This window comes from Ranitomeya imitator, chromosome 5, assembly GCF_032444005.1.
Source record: "Ranitomeya imitator isolate aRanImi1 chromosome 5, aRanImi1.pri, whole genome shotgun sequence".
Taxonomy (NCBI): domain Eukaryota; kingdom Metazoa; phylum Chordata; class Amphibia; order Anura; family Dendrobatidae; genus Ranitomeya; species Ranitomeya imitator.
In genome coordinates, this window is record NC_091286.1 from 568,458,278 (window position 1) to 568,483,682 (window position 25,405).

General features: G+C 45.8%; 1 protein-coding gene across 1 annotated transcript in view; it reads left to right on the forward strand.

Annotated features, from left to right (window-relative positions):
- Nucleotides 1-23,297: 23,297 nt before the first annotated feature.
- Nucleotides 23,298-25,405, forward strand: part of SAG (S-antigen visual arrestin) — a 78,908-nt gene continuing 76,800 nt past the window's right edge. Inside the window, exon 1 of the mRNA XM_069727775.1 lies at nucleotides 23,298-23,360. The gene's annotated coding sequence lies outside the window, so the exon portion shown is untranslated. The remainder of the gene's footprint in view (nucleotides 23,361-25,405) is intronic.

Genomic DNA, 25,405 nt, shown 5'->3' on the forward strand with positions numbered 1-25,405 from the left:
TTGGTCTCAAGCCTCCACTGGGGAAGCTGCTCCATAAGGCCCTCCATCTCACCCTGCAGGAGACCGGTCCCAGAGGTGAGGCTCTGGCTGCTGTGCTCGTCCGGTTAGCTGGGGGAGCCCTCTGCTTCAACCCCGCAGTCTGGGTCTGAGCGGCCGGCCATGGCGTCCTCCACGTGGGTTGCTTCCTGGTGTCTTTCCCGCTCTCTTCTTCGTGGGCAGTTTCGTTTCTTGTTCCTCCGCCCCCCATTGAGGATCAAGAGGCGGATCTCAGCTGCTGACGGACACGTCCTCAAGGTACAGAAATATTTAGACTGGGCGGCCATTATCTTTCGCGCTCTCCAGCTTACTCACACCCACTTCCATGCCCTTCTTCTCTTGCGCTCCTCGTGGCGCTATAATGGCGGCAGTTTTGGCGGGAATCTTGCGGCAGATAGCAATACACAGTCTTTGCAATAAATCACAGTCCAACACGTTTCAGTCACAGTTCCAAGGCACACATGACCTGCTTCTCAGGCTTAAGTAGGATCTTGTTCGTGACGCCAAGTTGGAGCGCCCCCAGACACAGGGCCACGGCAGATTCTCGGTACCTGGTCTCTCTGGTTTGGTTCTGAGACTGTCACGGTGGCTAGACCCGGTCCGCGACCCTGCTAAGGGGCGTCCAATAAAGGTGGTGCAGTCTGTCAGGGGTTCGTGACGCCACCTGTGGTGTTCGGTCAGGGTGACCGACGCTGCTGTGGGGTCCGCTGGGGTGATGGAATGGCAGCTGGATGGTATACCTTCCCACAGGTGAAGTATGTCCCTAGGGCTTCCCAGTAAGGTGGATGGTGATGGTGTGAGGTGCAGTCAATAACGAGGACACCAGGTTGCAGTCTCTTTACCTCTTTACTGAAGACTTCAGGATCCTCAATCCAGAGCACGTTTAACAGGGCTATCTGAGACCGGCCGGTCCGATGGGCACTTCCAGAGTTTCCTTCGCAGATGGAAGTCATTGCCTACCACTAGCGCCTGTGTGTTGTAGTCCTACCCTGCTGAGCATTCGGAATAGTCCTCACAACTGCTGTTCTCATTCATTCGTTCTCTACAGCTCTCTCTCTCTTTCTTTAGTTCCAGATGTTACTAGTTTCTTGTCCCCCAGTATGTTTTGACTAGGACTCACCCGTATGACGGGAAGGCCTGGAGGTCTTCCGGGACCCTAGAGACGCCCCTCTCCCACTGTTGCCCCCTATGTCTTCGTAGGAAATTTAAGGTAGACAGACAACCTATAATTAACTGTCCTGCGTAGTTTGAAGTAAGGCCTAGAGTCAGTTACTCCCGCGGTGTTCCGGCCACCGGCTACGCGCCTCAGTAGGATGTTGCCTCACTCTCACGGCACGACTCCTACTGGTACTCCTTTGTGCTTGATCTCGTTTACACTGTTCCACAATATCCTTCCCTTCGTGTTTCTTTCTTAGGATACCGCTGCAAGGTACTGCAGGCGCGGTTCCGTTACGTTCTGCTCTGTTTGCTAGGCACCTTCCAGATTCCCACGCCTGACAGGGACCCCCCTGTGGCTTCTCCCTGCAACACCCCCTGCCACGGGATGTTGCCTGAATCCAACCCAGTCAGCTTCTGACTAACTTCCTCCCCAACCCCTAGTTTTACCAGTGTGAGGAGTGGCCCAATAAATAAAGCCTTTTGCTCCCCCTAGTGGCCGGAGTGGGAAGTGTAATGTGTTCTGGTGATACCTGGTCAGGAGAATTCCTTCAGTGCCATCAGACGTACCATCACTCCCCTTAGTGGCAGAGTGTCATACTGCAACGACCAGATCTCTGGGGCGCTGCAAGTACTACTCTCCTCATTGTACGCCTGGTCTCTCTGATAGCACCGATAGCAGTTAGACGCTGATGACAGTATTCAACAGCCGGCTTCTATGCATAGTAAAAATTAGGTCAGTGAAATACATAAGTAATGCAGTAATTATGTATTTTATTGTACATGTATTTACTTAACAAATATATAAAAGAAAAAAATGGCTTGGGGTTCCCATTATTTTTACTAACCAGCTGCAGAAAAGCCGACAGCTCTGGGCTGGTGTTGTTATTCTGAGAAGGGGCCAATATCCATGAAGCTTCCCAGGCTATTAATATCAGCCCCCAGCTGTCTGCGTAGCCTTTACTGGTTACTAAAATGGAGTGACCCCCAATACAGTGACTTGGGGTTCCCGTCTATATTTAATAATCAGCAAAGGCTAAACAGATAGCTGCGGGTTGATATTAATAGGCTGGAAAGGGGCCATGGATATTGGCCCCTTCCCAGACTAAAAACACCAGCCCTCAGCTTCCCCAGAAATGGTGCATCCAATAGATGCGCCAATTTTTGCGCTTAGCCTCAGCTCTTCCCACTTGCCCTTGTGTGTAGGCAAATGGGGTTATGGTTTTGGAGTTGATGACAGCTGTTTTATGTCCACTGACACCCATTACTAACCCTGTAAGTTTAAAGTAAAAAAAACACACAGAGCAAAGTGCTCCCAGACCCTCTTTTACCCATTTATTAAGATAAAAATTGAATAAAAAAATCAAAGTATCCTGCACCTGTACGCCGATTATCCATATATCCCATGATGAGCCCCAGCTCTGTTGCATCTGGATGCATTGCTGAGCAGTGACATAAGTAATGCGACCACTCAGCCTGTCATCCAGGACACAATAAGCTGAGCATGAGAACGCTGCTGCATTTGACTGTCAGTGATGTAATTGACGGTAACGAAGGCCACACTAGCTGCTTTCTCATCGTTAGCTCAGGGTGTCTTGGTTGGGTCGGAGAATGTTTTGTTAAAATAAAGGTTAGTAATGGGGGTGTTTTATAGAAGCCTCTTCATTACTAATCCCTGTGCTTTATGGCAATATGGATGCGCCATTTCTGAAGTGGCTGAGGGCTGGTGCTGTTAGTCAGGGAGGGAGGCAATATCCACAGCCCCTTCCCACCCTATTAATATCAGCCCACAGCTGTCTGTTTAGCACTTCCTGGTTATTAAATATAGGGGGGAATCCACATAATTTATTTGGAGGTCCCCTCATTTTAATAGCCATTAAAGGCTATGTAGACACCTGTGAGCTGTTAATAATAGGCTGGGAATCTTTATGGATATTGGGTACTTCCCAGAATGTTAACACAGACTCACAGCTGTCTACTTGGCTGGTCATGAAAAATAGGGGGACCCAAAGTTTTTTTTTAAATTTATCTATTAGCATAAAATAAATGAAAAAAACTGCGTGAGGTCCACCTATTATGAACAACTAGGGGAAAGCAGACAGCTGAGGGCTGCATCCCCCAGCTGTTTACTTTCCCTTCGCTGATTATCAAAAATGAGGGGGACCCCAAGTCATTGTTTTCATTTATTTATTAATCCCATCCCTTGTAGATTGTGAGCCCTCGCAGGCAGGGTCCTCTGTCCTCCTGTACCAGTTGTGACTTGTATAGTTTAAGATTATTGTACTTGTTTTTATTATGTATACCCCTCCTCACATGTAAAGCGCCATGGAATAAATGGCGCTATAATAATAAATAATAACAATTTTAAATAAATGAAAAAAAACACATGGGTCCCCCCCCCCCCCCCCCCCCAGCTAAGGCCAGTCTCACAAGTCCAGATAATTTCGGTACCGGAAAAAATCGGTACCGGAATTATCCGTGTCCGTGTGCCCCTACGTTTCTGTGGCACATCAGTGTGGCACACGTGTGCCGCCTGTGTGCCCACTGGGTACCACACGCACCGTGCTGGGTATTACACGTACCAGCATCTGGTGCTGAAGCCCCATTCATATCTTCCCTGCAGCAGCGTTTGCTGTAGAGAAGACATGAATAATTGTGTTTAAAATAAAGATCTATGTGCCTCTGTGCGCCCCCCGCTGTTCTGAAAATACTCACCCGGCTCCCTCGCCGGCGCTGCTTCCAGTTACATAGTAACATAGTAACATAGTTAGTAAGGCTGAAAAAAGACATTTGTCCATCCAGTTCAGCCTATATTGCATCATAATAAATCCCCAGATCTACGTCCTTCTACAGAACCTAATAATTGTATGATACAATATTGTTCTGCTCCAGGAAGACATCCAGGCCTCTCTTGAAGCCCTCGACTGAGTTCGCTATCACCACCTCCTCAGGCAAGCAATTCCAGATTCTCACTGCCCTAACAGTAAAGAATCCTCTTCTATGTTGGTGGAAAAACCTTCTCTCCTCCAGACGCAAAGAATGCCCCCTTGTGCCCGTCACCTTCCTTGGTATAAACAGATCCTCAGAGAGATATTTGTATTGTCCCCTTATATACTTATACATGGTTATTAGATCGCCCCTCAGTCGTCTTTTTTCTAGACTAAATAATCCTAATTTCGCTAATCTATCTGGGTATTGTAGTTCTCCCATCCCCTTTATTAATTTTGTTGCCCTCCTTTGTACTCTCTCTAGTTCCATTATATCCTTCCTGAGCACCGGTGCCCAAAACTGGACACAGTACTCCATGTGCGGTCTAACTAGGGATTTGTACAGAGGCAGTATAATGCTCTCATCATGTGTATCCAGACCTCTTTTAATGCACCCCATGATCCTGTTTGCCTTGGCAGCTGCTGCCTGGCACTGGCTGCTCCAGGTAAGTTTATCATTAACTAGGATCCCCAAGTCCTTCTCCCTGTCAGATTTACCCAGTGGTTTCCCGTTCAGTGTGTATTGGTGATATTGATTCTTTCTTCCCATGTGTATAACCTTACATTTATCATTGTTAAACCTCATCTGCCACCTTTCAGCCCAAGTTTCCAACTTATCCAGATCCATCTGTAGCAGAATACTATCTTCTCTTGTATTAACTGCTTTACATAGTTTTGTATCATCTGCAAATATCGATATTTTACTGTGTAAACCTTCTACCAGATCATTAATTAATATGTTGAAGAGAACAGGTCCCAATACTGACCCCTGCGGTACCCCACTGGTCACAGCGACCCAGTTAGAGGCTATACCATTTATAACCACCCTCTGCTTTCTATCACTAAGCCAGTTACTAACCCATTTACACACATTTTCCCCCAGACCAAGCATTCTCATTTTGTGTACCAACCTCTTGTGCGGCACGGTATCAAACGCTTTGGAAAAATCGAGATATACCACGTCCAATGACTCACCGTGGTCCAGCCTATAGCTTACCTCTTCATAAAAACTGATTAGATTGGTTTGACAGGAGCGATTTCTCATAAACCCATGCTGATATGGAGTTAAATAGTTATTCTCATTGAGATAATCCAGAATAACATCCCTCAGAAACCCTTCAAATATTTTACCAACAATAGAGGTTAGACTTACTGGCCTATAATTTCCAGGTTCACTTTTAGAGCCCTTTTTGAATATTGGCACCACATTTGCTATGCGCCAGTCCTGCGGAACAGACCCTGTCGCTATAGAGTCCCTAAAAATAAGAAATAATGGTTTATCTATTACATTACTTAGTTCTCTTAGTACTCGTGGGTGTATGCCATCCGGACCCGGAGATTTATCTATTTTGATCTTATTTAGCCGGTTTCGCACCTCTTCTTGGGTTAGATTGGTGACCCTTAATATAGGGTTTTCATTGTTTCTTGGGATTTCACCTAGCATTTCATTTTCCACCGTGAATACCGTGGAGAAGAAGGTGTTTAATATGTTAGCTTTTTCCTCGTCATCTACAACCATTCTTTCCTCACTATTTTTTAAGGGGCCTACATTTTCAGTTTTTATTCTTTTACTATTGATATAGTTGAAGAACAGTTTGGGGTTAGTTTTACTCTCCTTAGCAATGTGCTTCTCTGTTTCCTTTTTGGCAGCTTTAATTAGTTTTTTAGATAAAGTATTTTTCTCCCTATAGTTTTTTAGAGCTTCAATGGTGCCATCCTGCTTTAGTAGTGCAAATGCTTTCTTTTTACTGTTAATTGCCTGTCTTACTTCTTTGTTTAGCCACATTGGGTTTTTCCTATTTCTAGTCCTTTTATTCCCACAAGGTATAAACCACTTACAGTGCCTATTTAGGATGTTCTTAAACATTTTCCATTTATTATCTGTATTCTTATTTCTGAGGATATTGTCCCAGTCTACCAGATTAAGGGCATCTCTAAGCTGGTCAAACTTTGCCTTCCTAAAGTTCAGTGTTTTTGTGACTCCCTGACAAGTCCCCCTAGTGAAAGACAGGTGAAACTGCACAATATTGTGGTCGCTATTTCCTAGATGCCCAACCACCTGCAGATTTGTTATTCTGTCAGGTCTATTAGATAGTATTAGGTCTAAAAGTGCTGCTCCTCTGGTTGGATTCTGCACCAATTGTGAAAGATAATTTTTCTTGGTTATTAGCAGAAACCTGTTGCCTTTATGGGTTTCACAGGTTTCTGTTTCCCAGTTAATATCCGGGTAGTTAAAGTCCCCCATAACCAGGACCTCATTATGGGTTGCAGCTTCATCTATCTGCTTTAGAAGTAGACTTTCCGTGATTTCTGTTATATTTGGGGGTTTGTAACAGACCCCAATGAGAATTTTGTTACCATTTTTCCCTCCATGAATTTCGACCCATATGGACTCGACATCCTAATTTCCTTCGCTAATATCCTCCCTTAAAGTGGACTTTAGACAAGACTTTACATAGAGACAAACCCCTCCTCCTCTCCGATTTTTACGATCCTTTCTAAACAGACTGTAACCCTGTAAGTTAACTGCCCAGTCATAGCTTTCATCTAACCATGTCTCGGTTATTCCCACTATGTCAAAGTTACCTGTAGATATTTCTGCTTCTAGTTCTTCCATCTTGTTTGTCAGGCTTCTGGCGTTTGCGAGCATGCAGTTTAGAGGATTTTGTTTTGTTCCAATCTCCTTGCTGTGGATTGTTTTAGAAATGTTCTTACCTCCCTTCTGAGTATGTTTTCCTGGGTCTTCTTTGGTCGAGTCTAATGTTTTTCTTCCCGTCCCCACTTCTTCTAGTTTAACGCCCTCCTGATGAGTGTAGCGAGTCTTCTGGCGAATGTGTGTTTCCCAGGTTTGTTGAGGTGTAGTCCGTCTCTGGCGAGGAGTCGATCGTACCAGTAATTCACACCGTGGTCCAGGAATCCGAATCCTTGTTGTCTGCACCATCGTCTTAGCCAGTTGTTTGCATCAAGGATCCTGTTCCATCTCCTGGTGCCATGCCCGTCTACTGGAAGGATAGAAGAAAAAACTACCTGTGCATCCAGTTCCTTTACTTTCTTCCCCAACTCTTCAAAGTCTTTGCAGATTGTTGGTAGGTCCTTCCTTGCCGTGTCATTGGTGCCAACATGTATCAGAAGAAATGGGCGGACGTCCTTGGAGCTGAAGAGCTTTGGTATGCTATCGGTCACATCCTTGATCATCGCACCTGGAAGGCAGCATACTTCTCTTGCAGTTATGTCCGGTCTGCAGATGGCTGCTTCTGTGCCTCTCAGTAGTGAGTCTCCCACCACCACCACTCTTCGTTGCTTCTTGGCTGTACTTTTTGCTGTCACTTGTTGCTGTGTGCCCTTTTCTTTTTTGCTTGCTGGTATTGCTTCATCCTTAGGTGTGCCATCTTCATCCTCTACAAAGATTTGATATCGGTTCTTCAGTTGTGTGGTTGGTGATTTCTCCATGGTCTTCGGCCAGTTCTGGCCGCATCTTCTCCTGTATGCGGTCACGTGGGGCCGCTCATTTACAGTAATGAATATGCGGTTCCACCCCTATGGGAGGTGGAGCCGCATATTCATGACTGTAATCGGCGGCACCACGTGACCGCTGATACAGTAGAAGATGCGGCCAGAGCAGGAAGCAGTGCCAGCGAGGGAGCCGGGTGAGTATTTTCAGAACAGCGGGGGGCGCACAGAGGGTGGGAAGGCACATAGATCTTTATTTTAAACACAATTATTCATATCTTCTCTACAGCAAACGCTGCTGCAGAGAAGATATGAATCGCGGCTTCAGCACCATGTGGGGGGACAGCGCTTAATGTAGCGTTGTCTCCTGCACAGCACACGGACTGCACACGGACAACGTCCATGTGCAGTACGTGTTTTACATGGACCCATTGACTTTAATGCGTCCGTGTAATACGTGCGCTCCCACGAACATTGACATGTCTCCGTGTTTGGCACACGGAGACACGGTCCGCAAAAAATCAATGACATCTGAACAGATGCATTGATTTTAATGTGTCTACGTGTGTCAGTGGCTCCGGTACGTGAGGAAACTGTCACCTCACGTACCGGAGCCACTGACGTGTGAAACCGGCCTAAGGGAAACCAGACAGCTGCAGTCCCAAGTTGTCTACTTTAACTTGGCTGGTCATCAAAAAATGGGGGACCCCATGTTGTTTTTTTCATTTATTAATAATAAATAAATGGAAAATGGCAAGGGTTCCAACATAGTGTTAACCAGCTAAGGGCTGCAGCCCCCTACTCTTACTACCACCATCTTAAAGCCATTTTATAGCATGGAATTTTTTTTCAGCTGTCTGCTTTCCCTTGGCTGGTTCTCAAAAATGGGGGACCCATACTGTTTTATTCTTATTATTTATTTAAATAAGTTTAAAAAACTGTGTGGGGTCTCTTCTATCTTTAATGACCAGCTAAGGGAAAGCAGACAGCTTAGGGCTGCAGCCTCCAGCTGTTTGCTTTCCCTTAGGTGGTTATTAAAAAATAGAGGGTTCCCAAGTGTTTTTTTAATTATAAATAATTAATTTAAAAAAAGACCGCAGACCTGAATTTTCATCCTATAAAATGGCTGTAAAATGGTGGTAGTAGGGGGTAGAGGGCTGGAAAAGAAAGAAAAATGGGAGTAAGAGCAAGACTATTGCCCTGCAAAAAATGGGGATAGGGAAATTACTTAAAGTAACAGAGACAAAAAATAAAAATAGATTAAAAAAATAGAACCATGAGGCCATGGTGTCCAAGAGGAGAAGGGGGTGGAGGTGGACTTGGTGGTGTAAGTAGAAGGGGGAGAGGGGGGTCAACACTTTTTTTAAAGCAAATTGCGTAAAATAACAGACAAAAAAATAAGATAGAAGCATGAGGCAGAGGTCAAAGTGGAGGAGGGGGTGGAGATGGGTGTGGTGGTGTATGTGGAAGAGGGGGTCAACACTAGTTTATTGTTTTTTTTTAACCCCTTAGTGACAGAGCCAATTTGGTACTTAATGACAAGCCATTTTTTACAATTCTGGCCACTGTCAGTTTGAGGCTATAGCTCTAGAACGCTTCAACGTATCCCACTGATTTTAACATTGTTTTTTTTTGTGACATATTGTACTTTATGTTAGCGGTAACATTTCTTCGATATAACTTGTGTTTATTTAATGAAAATAACAGAAATTTGGCAAAATTTTGGAAATTTTGCAATTTTCAAACTTTAAATTTTTTGTACCCTTAAATCAGAGAGTGGTGTCACACAAAGTAGCTAATAAATAACATTTCCCACATGTCAACTTTACATTAGCACAATATTGGGAACATATTTTTTTTTTGTTAGGAAGTTATAAGAGTTAAAACTTGACCAATGATTTCTTATTTTTGCAACAAAATTTACAAAACCATTTTTTTAGGGACCACCTCAAATTTGAAGTGACTTTGGGGGGTCAATATAACAGAAAATACCCCAAGGTTACACCATTCTAAAAACTGCACCCCTCAAGGTACGCAAAGCTACATTCAAGAAGTTTATTAACCATTCAGGTGCTTCACGAGAACTAAAGAAATGTGGAAGGAAAAAAAATGAACATTTTACTATTTTCAAAAAAATTTACTTTGGAACCATTTTTTTCCCCCACAAGGGTATGAGGAGAAAATGGACACAAAATTTGTTGTACAAATTCTTCTGAGTACACCAAAACTCTGTATGTGGGGAAAAGCCACTGTTTGGGTGCATGGCAGGGCTCAGAAGGGAGGGAGCATCGTTTGACTTTTTGAACGCAAAATTGGCTGGAATGAATGGTGGCACCATGTCGCGTTTGGAGACCCCCTGATGTACCTAAACAGTGGAACCACCCCAATTCTAACTCCAACCCTAGCCCCAACACACCCCTAACGCCAACCACAAACCTAACCCTAACACATCCCTATCCATAATTCCATCCCTAACCGTAATCCCAACCATAACCACAACCCTAACCCTAGACCAACCCAAACTTTAGTTCAACCCTAACCCTAGCCCCAACTTTAATCTTAGCATCAACCCTAACCCCAACCCTAACGGAAAAATGAAAATAAATACTTTTTTATTTTATTTTTACCTAATTAAGGTGGGTTTGATTTAGTATTTTTTTATTTTGATCACTGTGATAAGGTCTATCACAGTGATCAAAATGAATCAATAGGATAAATTTCCTATTGTTGCCGGGTGCCGACCGGCAGATCACACACCATTTTCTTCATGTAAGAAGACGCCGGCGGCAGGGGCACATCACGGGGGGATGAAGGGACACCAGAGGTACTGGGGAGGAATGGGGGGACCCCATTGCTCTCTCCTCTGATGTGCGATCACATCAGAGCAGAAATTAAATGGGAAATCAGACTTTTTTTTTCCGATTGTCGTTATTCCGTTAATAATGGCGACCACAACACTTGGGTCGGTAGTAATGATGTTCTCTGAGGTCTCGGCTACCGGAGACCCCAGAGAAATTCCATCGCTGGGGGCGCTATGCACTTATTTCTCAGTGCCGTTAAAAATCGGCGCTGAGGCATAAGAAAACACCCTTAATTGTCACTGTTAAAAGGCGTATTGGCGGTCATTAGGGGGTTAAATTTAGGGATGCATTAAACAAATAACAAATAGAGTGTAACCATGGCTGGGTGCAGCTGGTATACTTGTCTAGTCAGCCAAAGGTATGGTCAAGTCCTGTGAAATCCATGCCTGATTCCTTACAAAATAGTGTGTAACCATGGCTGTGTGCTGCTGGTATATTTGTCTAGTCAGCCAAAAGTACAGACAAGTCCTGAGAGATCCACGCCTGATTCATTTTTATGAATGTTAGCTTCCCCATGTTGTCTGTGGACAGGTGTATGCACCTATCTGTGATGACACCACCTGTGGTGCTAAAGACATGCTCTGACATGACACATGCTGCACGGCATGCCAGCACTCCCAGAGCATACAGGGTAAGCTCTGGCCAAGTGTCTGATTTAGACCCCCAATAGCTAAATGGGGCAGACCCATCAGTTAGTACGAGGATATGTGTAGACATTTACATTTTCACCATGTTGTGGAAACACTGCCTCCTGCTGATACGGGCAGTATCACAAGGTGGTGCTGTATATTATGGTGTCCACAGCTCCTGTGCGGTGTGGGATCTGTCCTCCAAACAGATCAGTTTCAGAACCTTCTGCTGTCTCCCTGGCTGTGCTCAAGCTGGTGGTGCAGATCTTACTGCGAGTGGATTATGAGGTGGTGGAGGAAACAGTAGGAGGAAGAGGCAACCTGGACAGAGGAACGTCCAGGAATTTTCGGTGGTGGTAGGATACGCGCTACAGAGCCTTCCGCGTCTGTCCCAAATGCCACTAGATTTACCCTGCGGGCATTTAGGGAGATGTAACGTCCCTGGCCATGCTTACTTGCCCTTGTATCAGTTGTTGTGTGGACCTTGTCACTAATGGCCTTGCGCAATGCACACTTGATTTGGTCCACCACATGTGTGCAGGGTAGGGATGGCCCGCCTGGAAAAGCAGTATTGGCTGGGAACAACCACCGTCACAAGTTTTTGAAACGGTCTGTCATCACCAGCTGGATTGGAAGCATTTCGAAGGCGAGTATTTTGGAAATGTTTTCATTCAGAACCATTGCTAGTAGGTGATTAGGGGGGATATTTTGTCTTTTTGAGGGTTTGCGGGATGGAAAGCTAAACACTTCCATGGAACCATGTGGAGATGCTCGGTGACACTGGTGGTGGTGGTGTCACATCTTCTCTTTGTGGGGAGACAGGAGGCCCTGTTGATCATGAACTGGAGGAAGAGGTCGAGACCACAACAGAAGAGGGAGCAGGAGGAGGCTCTGATCAGCCATGCTTTTTAACATGTGTACTCCACTGCAGCTCATGCTTAGATTTCAGGTGCCTCATCATGCAGGTTTTGCTAAGGTTTACAAGATTTATGGCTTGCTTCAGCACCTCATAGCATAGTGTGCAAACCACCTGTTGCATATCATCAGAACTTTGCCAGAAGAAATCCCATGCCAGAGAGCTCCTTTGAGTTGGGTTTGATGTGGTAATTTCCTTGGCACGGTGGGCCGTAGTAGCCAATGAACTGGTGAGTCGCCCGCCAGGGCCTAGGGGTACTTGGTACCGGGTCTGGTACTTAAAGGGGAAGTCACTGTGGTGGCAACCGAGTCCATGGCCCTGGGCGCACAAGTAAAAGGGAAGGAAGTTGTAAAGCTATAAAAGTTCGTGAAGCCACCTGTGGTGCTTGGTCATGGGTGACCGATGCTGCCTAAAAAGGTTTTTTGGGGGTGATGGTACGGCAGCAAGATGGTATCACTTCCCACAGGTGAAGCTGGGTCCCCAGGGCTCCTGGTGTGCTGGGCAGGGATGGTGTGGTGAATGCTGGCAAATAAATGGTTGTAACGTCTTTACCTGGTTTATTGGTTGAATCAGGCCACAGTCCAGGGTACCAGCAACAGGTGGTGATGTGGTCCAGCCAGCCTGGAGGCAATGGTGGATCCCTCTCCCAGATGAGGTCCGTAAGCCTTCCCGCTGGTACTTGTATGTGAGGTCCTTGCTGCCTGTGGCTTCCTGACATAGTGCTCTCTCTCCTCTCCTGGGACAGTTACCCATATGGTGGACAGTGCGAGCCTTTTTATAGGGTCTCTATCATGACCGGGACTCTTCGTGTCCTGCTTCACCTTCAGGTGTGGGTGCCGATAAACTACATAAAGTCCTTTGCCCTCTGGTTCTGCTGTGTGACCAAGAGTTCAACACAACCTCGGGCTCCTGGTGCCCAGTTCCTGCACTTCGGCTCAGAGGGTGCCAGGTCACAGTTACCCTCTAAGCTCTTTCCTTCTCCTTTGCTCCTTTTCTCAGATGCTCACTAACATTCCAACCCTTCAGGTTCTCTTCCGTCCTGGAGCTGCAGCTCACACGTGGCTGCACGGCCCCACTCTCTGTTCTCACTCCTCTCTCCTCCTACTCCTCTCAACAACTAACTCCTCCAGACCAGAATACTTAAAGGGAATCTGTCACCCCCAAAATCATGGGTGAGGTAAGCCCGCCGGCATCATGGGCTAATCTACAGCATTCTGTAATGCTGTAGATAAGCCCACGATGTATCCTAAAAGATCAGAAAAAGACATTAGATTATACTCACCCAGGGGCGTTCCCGCTGCTGGTCCGGGTACGGCGCCTCCTATCTTCATCAGATGACGTCCTCTTCTTGGCTTCAGGCTGCGGCTCCTGCGCAGGCGTACTTTGTCTGCCCTGTTGAGGGCAGAGCAAAGTACAGCAGTGCGCAGGCGCCAGGAAAGGTCAGAGAGGCCCACGCCTGCGCACTGCAGTACTTTGCTCTGCCCTCAACAGGACAGACAAAGTACGCCTGCACAGGAGCTGCAGCGTGAAGACCAGAAGAGGACATCATTTGATGACGATGGGAGGCGCCGGACCCGGACCAGCAGCGGGAACGCCCCTGGGTGAGTATAATCTAACGCCTTTTTCTCATCTTTTAGGTTACATCTGGGGTTTATCTACAGCATTCCAGAATGCTATAGATAAGCCCCTGATGCTGGTGGGCTTACCTCACCCGCGATTTGGGGGGTGACAGATTCCCTTTAAATCTGGGGAGGCTCCCCTGAATCCGGGTTCAGTGCTACCCCTTCTGGCCTGGATTCAGAATGTATTGACTGTAGGTGCTTACCTGGTGAAGGGAATCCTCCTTGCCTCCAAGCATGAGATCGCCCTCCCCGAAAGGCAACATCACTGTAGCAACGGGTTACCTGGGGTGTTACACTGGCTAGGGGCTGGCCACTGTGCTTTTCCACTATGCTCGCTCTTTTGTTGTGCAGCTGGGGCAGTGTGATCACCTCCTCTTCCTCCGAACTGATAACGTTACTATGATGGCCTTTGCTTCATGTGGGGCCTAGGAACTCCTCATTCCCCATATCATCTTCCACCCACTTCCACCCTCCTTGCCGGTCGGCACACTCCAGAAAGACCCAGCAGTTGGCATCTGTGTTTCCTCATTCACAGAGATGTTGTAGTGGTCCGTTGACCATGTGCAGCGGCTCTCCCACATACTCATCCTCTGACATAACAAGTGCATGAGCATTAGTGCACTCAGTTTCTTCCACTTGGGCAAGGCCAGGTGGATGGGTTACAGAACCCCAACCAGCAGAGTCATCAAACAGCAGAAGAGACTGCTGCATGACTTGGGGCTTAGACAGCTTGGTTGTTTTGCAAGGGGGTGAGGTGGAAGAAAGATGGCTATGATCCTCAGGTGCCAAATCTGTGCTTTCTGCGGAGAAACGGGTGGAAGGCAATGCCAAGAATCTGGAGCCACTGTCAACCATCCAATCTACCCCGTTTTTAATATCTTTATCTTGTGACCTAACCATTCTGCCAGCAGTATTTGGGCCTAAGAAAAGATGTCAAATGTCCCGGCACCTGCGTGCATGAGAAGAAGATATATTTGGGCATCTAGCAGGTAAAGAATGACCATGTCCTCTCCCTGCTGCAGCTCCACTATCACTATCAGCAGCACCATGAGCATGTCCCTTATTTTATGCTCTCCTCATATTAACAGTGGGTACGGAAAGTATTCAGACTCCTTTAAATTTTTCATTTTTCACGCTTTGTTTCATTGCAGCCATTTGGTAAAATAAAAAAAAAAAAATTTTTTCACATTAATGTACAGTCTGCACCACATCTTGACTGAAAAAAAAACAGAAATGTAGAAATTTTTGCAAATCTATCAAAAAATAAAAAGTGAAATATCACATGGTCATAAGTATTCAGACCCTTTGATCCGACACTCATATTTAAGTCACATGCTGTCCATTTCCTTGTGAACCTCCTTGAGATGGTTCTACTCCTTCATGCGAGGCCACCTGTGTTTAATTAAACTGGTAGGACTTGATTTGGAAAGGCACACACCTGTCTATATAAGACCTCATAGCTCACACTGTATGCCAGACCAAATGAGAATCATGAGGTCAAAGGAACTGGCCAAGGAGCTCAGAGACAGAATTGTTTCAAGGCACAAATCTGGCCAAGGTTACAACAGCATTTCTGCAGTACTCAAGGTTCATAAGAGCACAGTGGCCTCCATAATCCTTAAATGGAAGAAGTTTGGGACCACTAGAAGTCTTCCTAGACCTGGTCGTCCAGCCAAACTGAGCAATCGTGGAAGAAGAGCCTTGGTGAGAGAGGTAAAAAAAAAACTGAGATCACTGTGGCTGAGCTCCAGAGATGCAGTAGGTAGATGGAAGAAAGTTCCACAAAGTCAACTATCACTGCAACCCCCCACCAGTCTGGTCTTTATGGCAGAGTGGCCCGACGGAAGCCTCTCCTCAGTGCAAGACATGAAAGCCCGCATAGAATTTGCTAAAAAAAAACACATGAAGGACTCCCAGACTATAAGAAATAGGATTCTCTAGTCCGATAAGACGAAGATAGACCTTTTTGGTGATAATTCTAAGCGGTATGTGTGGAGAAAACCAGGCACTGCTTATCAACTGTCCAATACAATCCCAACAGTAAAACATGAAAACATGGGGGTGGCAGCATCATGCTATGGAGGTCTTTTTCAGCTACAGGGACAGGATGACTAGTTGCCATTGAAGAATGCATGAATGCAGCCAAGTACAGAGATATCCTAGATGAAAACCTCTTCCAAAGTGCTCTGGACCTCAGACTTGGCCAAAGGTTCACCTTCCAACGAGACAATGACCCTAAGCACACAGCTAAAATAACAAAGAAGTGGCTTCAGAACAAGTCTGTGACCATTCGTGACTGGCCCAGCCAGAGTTCTGACCTAAACCCAAGTGAGCATCTCTGAAGAGTTCTGAAAATGGCTGTCTACCAAAATTCGCCATCCAACCTGATTGCACTGGAGAGGATCTGCAAGGAAGAATGGCAGAGGATCCCCAAATCCAGGTGTGAAAGACTTGTTGCATCATTCCCAAAAAGACTCATGGCTGTACTAGCTCAAAAGGTGCTTCTACTCAATACTGAGCAAAGGATCTGCAATACTTATGACCATGTGATATTTCAGTTTTTCTTTTTTAATAAATTTGCAAAAATTTCTACATTTCTGTTTGTTTTTTTTCAGTCAAGATGCGGTGCAGAGTGCACAGTAATGTGAAAAAAATGAACTTTTTTGAATTTACCAAATAGCTGCAATGAAACAAAGAGTGAAAAATTTAAAGGGGTCTGAATACTTTCCGTACCCACTGTATGGGCGCTACATATACACCACACTGGAAGTGAACTGTACACCAGGCTGGATGGGCACTATTAACCACCCTCGCAGTGTACTGTGCACCAAGGTGTACGGTATTATATACAACATTGGGAGTGGATTGTGCACTAGGCTGGATGGACACTATAAACCACACTGAAAATGCACTGTGCACCAGGCTGTATAGACGCTATACACCATGCTGGAAGTGGACTGTGCACCAGGCTGGATGGGCAGTATAATCCACGCTGGAAATGCACTGTGCACCAGACTGGACAGGCACTATATACCATGCTGAAAGTGAACTGTGCACCAGGCTGCATGATCAGTATACCCCATGCTAGAAGTGCACTGTGCACCAGGCTGGATGGACACTATACACAAGGCTGAATATTCACTGCGTACTAGGCTGTACGGCCAATAATAATCAGTCTGTAAAGCCGGAATATATGGGCTGTATGCAATAGGTTGTGTTGAGGAGAGCCATAAGATCAAATACTTAATTAACCTCAAGACAAAAGAGATTGAGAGAAACGACCCATAAAGTGTATTATTCCACCTTACATAAGCTTGCTCAGATCAAAGTGTGACACTAAAGATGGCTGCCATTTCCTGTTTCACCACACCATGTGTTGATATCCAAGATGATGCCCACTCTGATGACCTCATGGTGCCCACGGTGACGCCCACCCCGATGACCTCATGGATCCTCCCACGGACTAGCTCATTGCCCAACCCAGTAACCAATAGAATACATCTGATCACTCCCATTTTAGAGCTAACCGGGCCCCCTTACATGGGTTATATAAACCTATGTTCAGATTAAATAAAGGTCCTTGGAGCTGAGCCATAGATTGATCAAGGAGCGTTTACATCCGACTGTGTTGTCTGATGTTATTTCTTTACTGCGCACCTGATCAATATCCAATTAGGGCAGGAGTAGGCAACTAAGTGAACATTTCTTAGGCTGCCGTCACACTATCAGTATTTGGTCAGTATTTTACATCAGTATTTGTAAGCCAAAACCAGGAGTGGAACAATTAGAGGAAAAGTATAATAGAAACATATGCACCACTTCTGCATTTATCACCCACTCCTGGTTTTGGCTTACAAATACTGGTGTAAAATAATGACCAAATACTGCTAGTGTGACGGCAGCCTTATTGTTCAACCTAACAGTTGTATGGCACTCTTTTCTCCTGCCTTAAAACGTTGATAATGGCTCAACCCATGATACGCCTTTTATACAGGCCATCTCACTTGCTGCGCTGCCAAATCACAGTTATGCCAATTCTTAGCATGGCTGTGATGCAGCAAGGAGTGGCCACAGTCATAAAACTTAGTGATTGGTTGCGATGCACCCTTTCACCAAGCTTTATTAGGCCGGGATCACACATGCGAGAAATACGTCCAAGTCCGCATGGTAATACCCGGCATTGCCGCCGTCACTCAGGAGCGGTATTGATAGCGGCCACACTCTCCGCTCCTGAGTGACGGCGGCAATGCCGGGTTTTACCATGCGAGACTCGGACGTATTTCTCACATGTGTGATCCCGGCCTTAGGCAAAGCAATACACTTCAAGTTTGAAGTCCATGTTTGGGGTTCGGTACAGTGAACTAGGTGTCCGGTACAGACTTTGAACTTTAGCATTCTGATTATGGCTTTTTGCAGTGAGATATATAATTAGTGCAGTGCATGTGTAACTTACTATACATGTATTTATTGAATAAATAAATAATTAAAAACATGGCTTGGGGTCCCCTTTAATTTTACTAACCAGCTGAGGGACAGCCGATAGCTGAGAGCTGGTGTTATTATTCTGGGAAGGGGCCAATATCCATGAAGTTTTCTAAGCTACTAACATCAGCTCACAGCTGTCTGCATAGCCTTTATGGGCTATTAAAATTGGGGACCCCCAAAAAATGATGTGGCCCACCCCTTATTTTTGATAACCAGCCAAGTTAAAGCAGACAGATGGCTGCTGGTATTCTTAGGCTGGGAAGGGACCATGGATATTTGCACTCCCCAGCCTAAAAGTAGCAGCCCGCAGCAGCCCCAGAAAAGGCCCTTCCATAATATGTGCCAATTCTAGCACTTTGCCCGACTCTTCCCACTTGCCCTGGTGCATTGGCAAGTGGAGTAATAGCTTTGGGGTTGATGTCAGCTGGCAGCTTTACCTGCACTGGTTATCAAGAATAGAGGAGACCCCACGTCTTTTTTTTATTATTTATTTTACATATCATCCAGGCCAATCACAGCCTTGCCAATACTTGACATGGGCAGCACGATGGCGGGCAGCACGGTGGTGCACAGCACAGCAGCCTTGCAGCGCTGGAGTCCTGGGTTCAAATCCCACCAAGGACAACATCTGCAAAGAGTTTGTATGTTCTCTCCGTGTTTGTGTGGGTTTCCTCTGGGCACTCCGGTTTCCTCCCACATTCCAAAGACATACTGATAGGGAATTTAGATTGTGTGGGGGACAGTGATGATGATGTATGCAAACTGTAAAGCGCTGCGGAATATGTTAGCGCTATATAAAAATAAAGATTAATAATAAAGATTATTACATGGCTGCTATTGAGCTGGAAGTGCCCACACCGGAAAAGCTTGTTGATTAGCTGTGCTTCAGCCTTTCAGCAAGCTTTGTTCGGGCTGCCAAACAGTAAGGCCGGCGTCACACTTGCAAGTTTTACGGACGTAAGAGCGCAGAAACTACGCCCGTAAAACTCGCAAAAAATACGGCAAAATTATTCTCTATGCCCCTGCTCCTATCTGCCGTATTAAACTGATCAGTATTATACGGCTTTCTACGGCCGTAGAAAATCGCAGCATGCTGCGTTTGTCACCGTATTGCGCAAATAAAACGTCAATGAAAGTCTATGGAAGCCCCAAAAATACGGATTACACACGGACCAGCAGTGTGACTTGCGAGAAATACGCAGCGCTGTTAGAGAGAAAAGCCGGCAATTCAGTGCGGTGTACAGTAAAATCACACTGACAGCTTACAGTAGAATAGGTAGAATAAATGTGTACATATATATATATATACCTATTCTATGTCATTGAGACACATATATGTATATATATTAATATTTCATCCAGCGCGATATAGCAGAAAGCCGGTAAGTCAATTACCGGCTTTTGCTTTCTCCTTCCTAAAACCCGACATGATATGAGACCTGGTTTACATACAGTAAACCATCTCATATCCCCATTTTTTTTGCATATTCCACACTACTAATGTTAGTAGTGTGTATATGCAAAATTTGGCCGTTCTAGCTAGTAAATTAAGGGGTTAAATGGCGGAAAAAATTGGCGTGGGCTCCCGCACAATTTTCACCGCCAGAGTGGTAAAGCCAGTGACTGAGGGCAGATATTAATAGCCTGGAGAGGGTCCACGGTTATTGGCCCCCTCCGGCTAAAAACATCTGCCCCCAGCCACCCCAGAAAAGGCACATCTGGAAGATGCGCCTATTCTGGCACTTGGCCACTCTCTTCCCATTCCCGTGTAGCGGTGGGATATGGGGTAATGAAGGGTTAATGTCACCTTGCTATCGTAAGGTGACATTAAGCCAAATTAATAATGGAGAGGCGTCAATTATGACACCTATCCATTATTAATCCAATACTAGTAAAGGGTTAATAAAAAAAACACACACACATTATTAAAAATTAATTTAATGAAAAAAACACAAAGGTTGTTGTATTAATTTATTCTACTCTCAATCCACTCACTGAAGACCCTCGATCTGTAAATAAAAAAAAATAATAAACCAAGAATATACATACCTTCCGAGGATCTGTAAGGTCCAACGATGTAAATCCATCTGAAGGGGTTAAAATATTTTGCAGCCAGGAGTTCTGTTAATGCAGCGCTACTCCTGCCTGCAAAACCCCAGCGAATGAAGGTAAAGTAGGTCAATGACCTATATTTAGCTTCATTTGCGGTGAGGCGCCCTCTGCTGCCTGTTCCTAGATCGTGGGAACTTTCCTAGAAAGCTCCCTGGCTCGAGATCATAAGAGGGCGCCCTCTGCTGGTTGTCCTCATATGCCAAAAACGGTGACACAACCTGCCTACGGAGGAGCTACGGACCACTATTTTCGGGACTTTTCACCGTATTACGGCCGTAATATACGGACCGTATTTTCATACGCTGTGTGTGACGCCGGCCTAACACGGACCTCCAGAAGTCCACTTTCGGGTTCTCCCATCACTAGTTGTTAGACAAGGTTACCATAGCAACCAGACTATCAGTCATGCTTCAGATTTTCACAGGGATAGTGAGTTCACATCATTCTCAATGCCAGGCTGCAAATTGAGAGAAAAAAAAAATTAAAAGTGGTTTTGAGACTATAATATTGAAGAACTATTCTAAGCATTTGCCATAAATTTCGGATCTGTAACAGTGAGGCCTCTTTTACATTTCCGTCGGTACGGGCCCGTCGCAATGCGTCGGGCTGACGTACCGACGGACGTTGTGAATTCTCTGCATTCTGCAGTCCGGGGAGGGGAGCGGAGTTTCGGCCGGGCATGCGCAGTCGAAAATGGCGGACCCGTCGCACAAAAAATGTTACATTGAACTTTTTTTGTGACGTCGGTCCGCCAATTACTGAATCATCCAGTGCACGACGTATGGAACATGTGTCCATACGTCGCGATGCGTCGGTAATACAAGTCTATGTGCAAAAAACACATCCTGCGGGCAACTTTGCAGGCTGAGTTTTTTGCACAGAACGACGCATTGCAACGTCTTCAAAAAGACGGAAGTGTCAAAGAGGCCTAAGCCTCTCAATTGAAGAGGTGTAGTTTTCCATTGTACTTAGTGACCAAAGGTACACACCTTTCCTGGCTCCTGTCCATTTGCTATTTTGCTGTATTGATATCATCTCCTGATCTCGGCTATGTCTCTGACCACATCTTCATTTTGTCTGAGGCCTGGCACATTAGGTGCTTCCTTAAAGGGAACCTGTCACCCCCCCCCCCAGGCATTTTTAACTAAAAGAGCCCCTTTGTGCAGCACTAATGCTGCATTCTGTCAAGGTGGCTCTTTTAATTGGGGTCCCTGCCAATGCTGAACTATTTGTTTTTAGAATTTGCCTTTCCTACCTGTGGTTTGTCGGGTGGGGCATGTCTTTCCCCCCCTGACACAAATACCTTCCAGCCATCAATCAGGGCCTCCGTGTGCCGGGCGCCGCCTCCACTTCCTTCATTACTGTCCCCGGTGCCTGCGCTGTAAGTTCCCATCATGTGATGGGAGTCAAAGGGCAGCGCAAACTGCGCATACCCGAAAAAAACTTACAGCGCAGGCGTCGGGGACGTTAATGAAAGAAGTGGAGGCGGAGCCAGTGCACAGAGGCCCTGAGTGATGGCTGGGGTTGTGTCAGGGGGGAAAAGACATGCCCCCTGGCAAACTACAGGTAGGAAAGGCAAATTCTAAAAATGAATAGTTCAGCGTTGGCAGGGACCCCAACTAAAAGAGCCACCTTGACAGAATGCAGCTTTAGTGCTGCTCAAGGTGGCTCTTTTAGTTAAAAATGCCTGGGGGGGATGACAGGTTCCCTTTAATTCTGACCTCAGCTTAGTTCAGGGCTCACTATTGTCTCATACCTTGAATATCTCAACAGTCTCTTCCTTATTGCTCTTGTCTTGTCCTCCTACTTTCCTGTGACTAATTTTCTGGATTATGACTCCTCCTGCCTCTCTTCCTGTTTACAATTCCTGGATTTTTCCTGATCTTTCTACAGTCTAAGTTCCACAGAAACCAATTCAACTCTACTTTGGGGGTGTCATTTCCTGTAAGAAACAAGAAATTCCTTAGACTCCCCTCCACAAACTATCCAGAGTAATAAGACTGAGGCTTGAAAGGGTCCACTAACACTACCCAATCATACAAAGGGGAGGCCCAATAAATAGGAAACCAGATACCCATCAGAGCAGACCGCGCCGTATGCCAAAAAGTATATAATGATTTTTTTTACACATGCAGGAGATAAGGATTTAGATACAGATTGATAAACTGTAGAACTAGAGCAGATAAAGGTTGTAGGTTGAGTTTATAATGAGAAAACTTATTGACAAATTCCCTTTAAACAAGCAAATGTAGGAAGGTCTCCATGTCCTCTATCCCAGGGTGGGCACTGACAGATTGGGGTGCAAGAAGTGTGTCTGGGCCCCCCCTCCGTGTGTCTGGGCCCCTCCCTCTCCCTGCACGGCACGCCACTTATGATGAAGGCAATCTGACCATGGGCCCCCGAACAACAGGCGAGATTCCCCTCATTATTACCACTCTGCGTGGCATTTATAAAAGTCCAAAAGCAAAATTAAATCCAGATTATAACTAAGAAAAATATTACTTAAAGATTAGCAATAGGAAGAAAGGAATTAAACATATGTCTCATTTCTCAGAGGTCAGTAGTCCTGCTCTATTCTTTAAATGGCACCAAGCTGATTTATATAGTGGGCTATAAAGATGATCATAAAGAGTTGAATAGGAGATTCTGGGCAAGCTCTACATTCTCCAAACCTTAGAAATAGGCAGGGTTCATCATGAAGCTCAAATCTGGCAAACCTTTCTTGCTCTTCTCTGGACACCTGAGTTGCTCACAGGTATAGTACACATTTAGCCGCCCTCCTCCTAACCCCAAGCTTTGCTTTAACCTCTCTGGTCACCTGTGGTGGGTATAAGGTGCATTCCATGGCCAAATGTCTATCACACTCTCTCCCCCATCCCGTGTCCTAGAGGCTCTTGTTAATGCTCCTTGGTGCTGACACAGATACTTCTGGCTCATCTCCTAATCCTGCTTCCTTTACACACTCCACTAGGGATTATTGGGATTTCTCCTCCCTACCCTCCTGCTGCTGCTACAAATTGAGCTGTGGAAACTTGTTGGTCAGAGTAAATTTCAGCTTTCTTCTGGACCTCAAGGCATTATCTTCAGACCCTGCATCGGTCTTCATAGTAAGAGATTTAGTTTGGATTACCATTGTTGGCCTAAATATTTGCATAGCATATCATTTCTATTGCTGTTTCATTTGTCCTATAGATGATGGCAGTTTGTAACAAGGTTACTTAATTTATTTTTTTGGCCTTATTGTTTAATTTCCATTGCACTTTTGATGTAATTCACTTGCAGGTTGGTTTGGTTGACACAGTTATACTACTAGAAGTGGCTAGGTATGCTTGGTTTAGTGTGCCACTTGCACAGAAAAAGTTAATGTAACATCCATTTCCTAAGGCAAAAAGTATAAATTATTTTTTAAATGCAACTTTTAAATTAATTTGTTATAATACAAATTACTAATTTTTATGTAATTGTTTTATTCTAATGTTTGTAGATTAATTGCTATAAAGAAGATAAACCTAATGCTATTGAACTCTACAGAGTAGTCAGAATTTATATAGTCTACTGCAGTAGCATAGCTACCGGGTGGGCAGAGGGGGCGGTTGCCCAGGGCCCGCGTTCTGAGGGGGCCCACCCGAAGCTGCACTACTGTAACTGTATCAGCGCCGATACAGTTACATTCTGCGACAGAGCAGGGAGAATCGATCTCCCTGCTCTGCCGCCTGGCCGCTATGGGGCCCCTGAGCAGGCGGGGGGTCCAATGCCAGCAGTGGGCCCCCCACCTGTCATCACAAGGTCAGCTGTACCGGCATTTAGCCAATACAGCTGATCACATTGATTGGAGAAGGAGCGCTACGCTCCTTCTCCCATCATCCCCCTCTCAGCGTTTGACGTCACTAACGCAGACACTGACAGGGGGCGCGATGACATCACTAATCGGCACCTGCTGTCTGGAGATGAGCGGTCGCTCAGAGCTTCGGAGGAAAAGAGGTGAGTATTTATTTATTTTTTATGGGGGCTGCCTTATACTACAGGGTCTGCCTGTGTGGGGGTGTGCTGTCTTTTACTACTTGGTATGCCTATAGGGGTGCTGCCTTATACTACAGGGTCTGCCTATGGGGGTGCTGCCTTATACTACAGGGTCTGCCTATAGGGGTGCTACCTTATACTACAAGGTGTGCCTATGGGGTGCTGTTTTATAATACAGAGTCTGCCTATGGGGGTGATGCCTTATACTACAGGGTCTGCCTAAGGGGGTGCTGCCTTATACTACAAGGTCTGCCTATGGGTTCTGTCTTACACTACAGAGTCTGCCTATGGGGGTGTTGCTTTATACTACAGAGTCTGCCTATGGGGTACTGCCTTAGATTGCATGATCTGCCTATGGGGGAGCTGTCTTATACTATGGAGTTTGCCTGTGGGGGTGCTGCCTTATACTACAGGGTCTGCTGTCTTATACTACAGGGTCTGCCTGTGGGGTGCTGCTTTATACTACAGGGTCTGCCTATAGGGGTGCTACCTTATACTACAGGGTCTGCCTATGGGGTGCTGTTTTATACTACAGAGTCTGCCTATGGGGGTGATGCCTTATACTACAGGGTCTGCCTATGGGGTTCTGTCTTACACTACAGAGTCTGCCTATGGGGGTGTTGCCTTATACTACAGGGTCTGCCTATGGGGTGCTGCCTTAGATTACATGATCTGCCTATGGGGGAGCGGTCTTATAGTACAGAGTCTGCCTATGGGGGTGCTGCCTTATACTACTAGGTCTGCCTGTGGGGTGCTGCCTTAGATTAGAGTCTGTCTATGAGGGTGCTGTCTTATACTACAGGGTCTGCCTGTGGGGTGCTGCCTTATACTACAGGGTCTGCTGTCTTATACTACAGGGTCTGCCTGTGGGGTGCTGCCTTATACTACAGGGTCTGCCTATGGGGGTGCTGTCATACTACAGAGTCTGCCTATGAGGGTGCCGTCTTATACTACAGGGTCTGCCTATGGGGTGCTGCTTTATACTGCAGGGTCTGCCTATAGGGGTGCTGCCTTATACTACAGGGTCTGGTTATGGGGTGCTGCCTTATATTACAGGGTCTGCCCATAGGGGTGCTGCCTTATACTACAGGGTCTGCCTGTGGGGTGCTCCCTTATTCTACAGTGTCTGCCT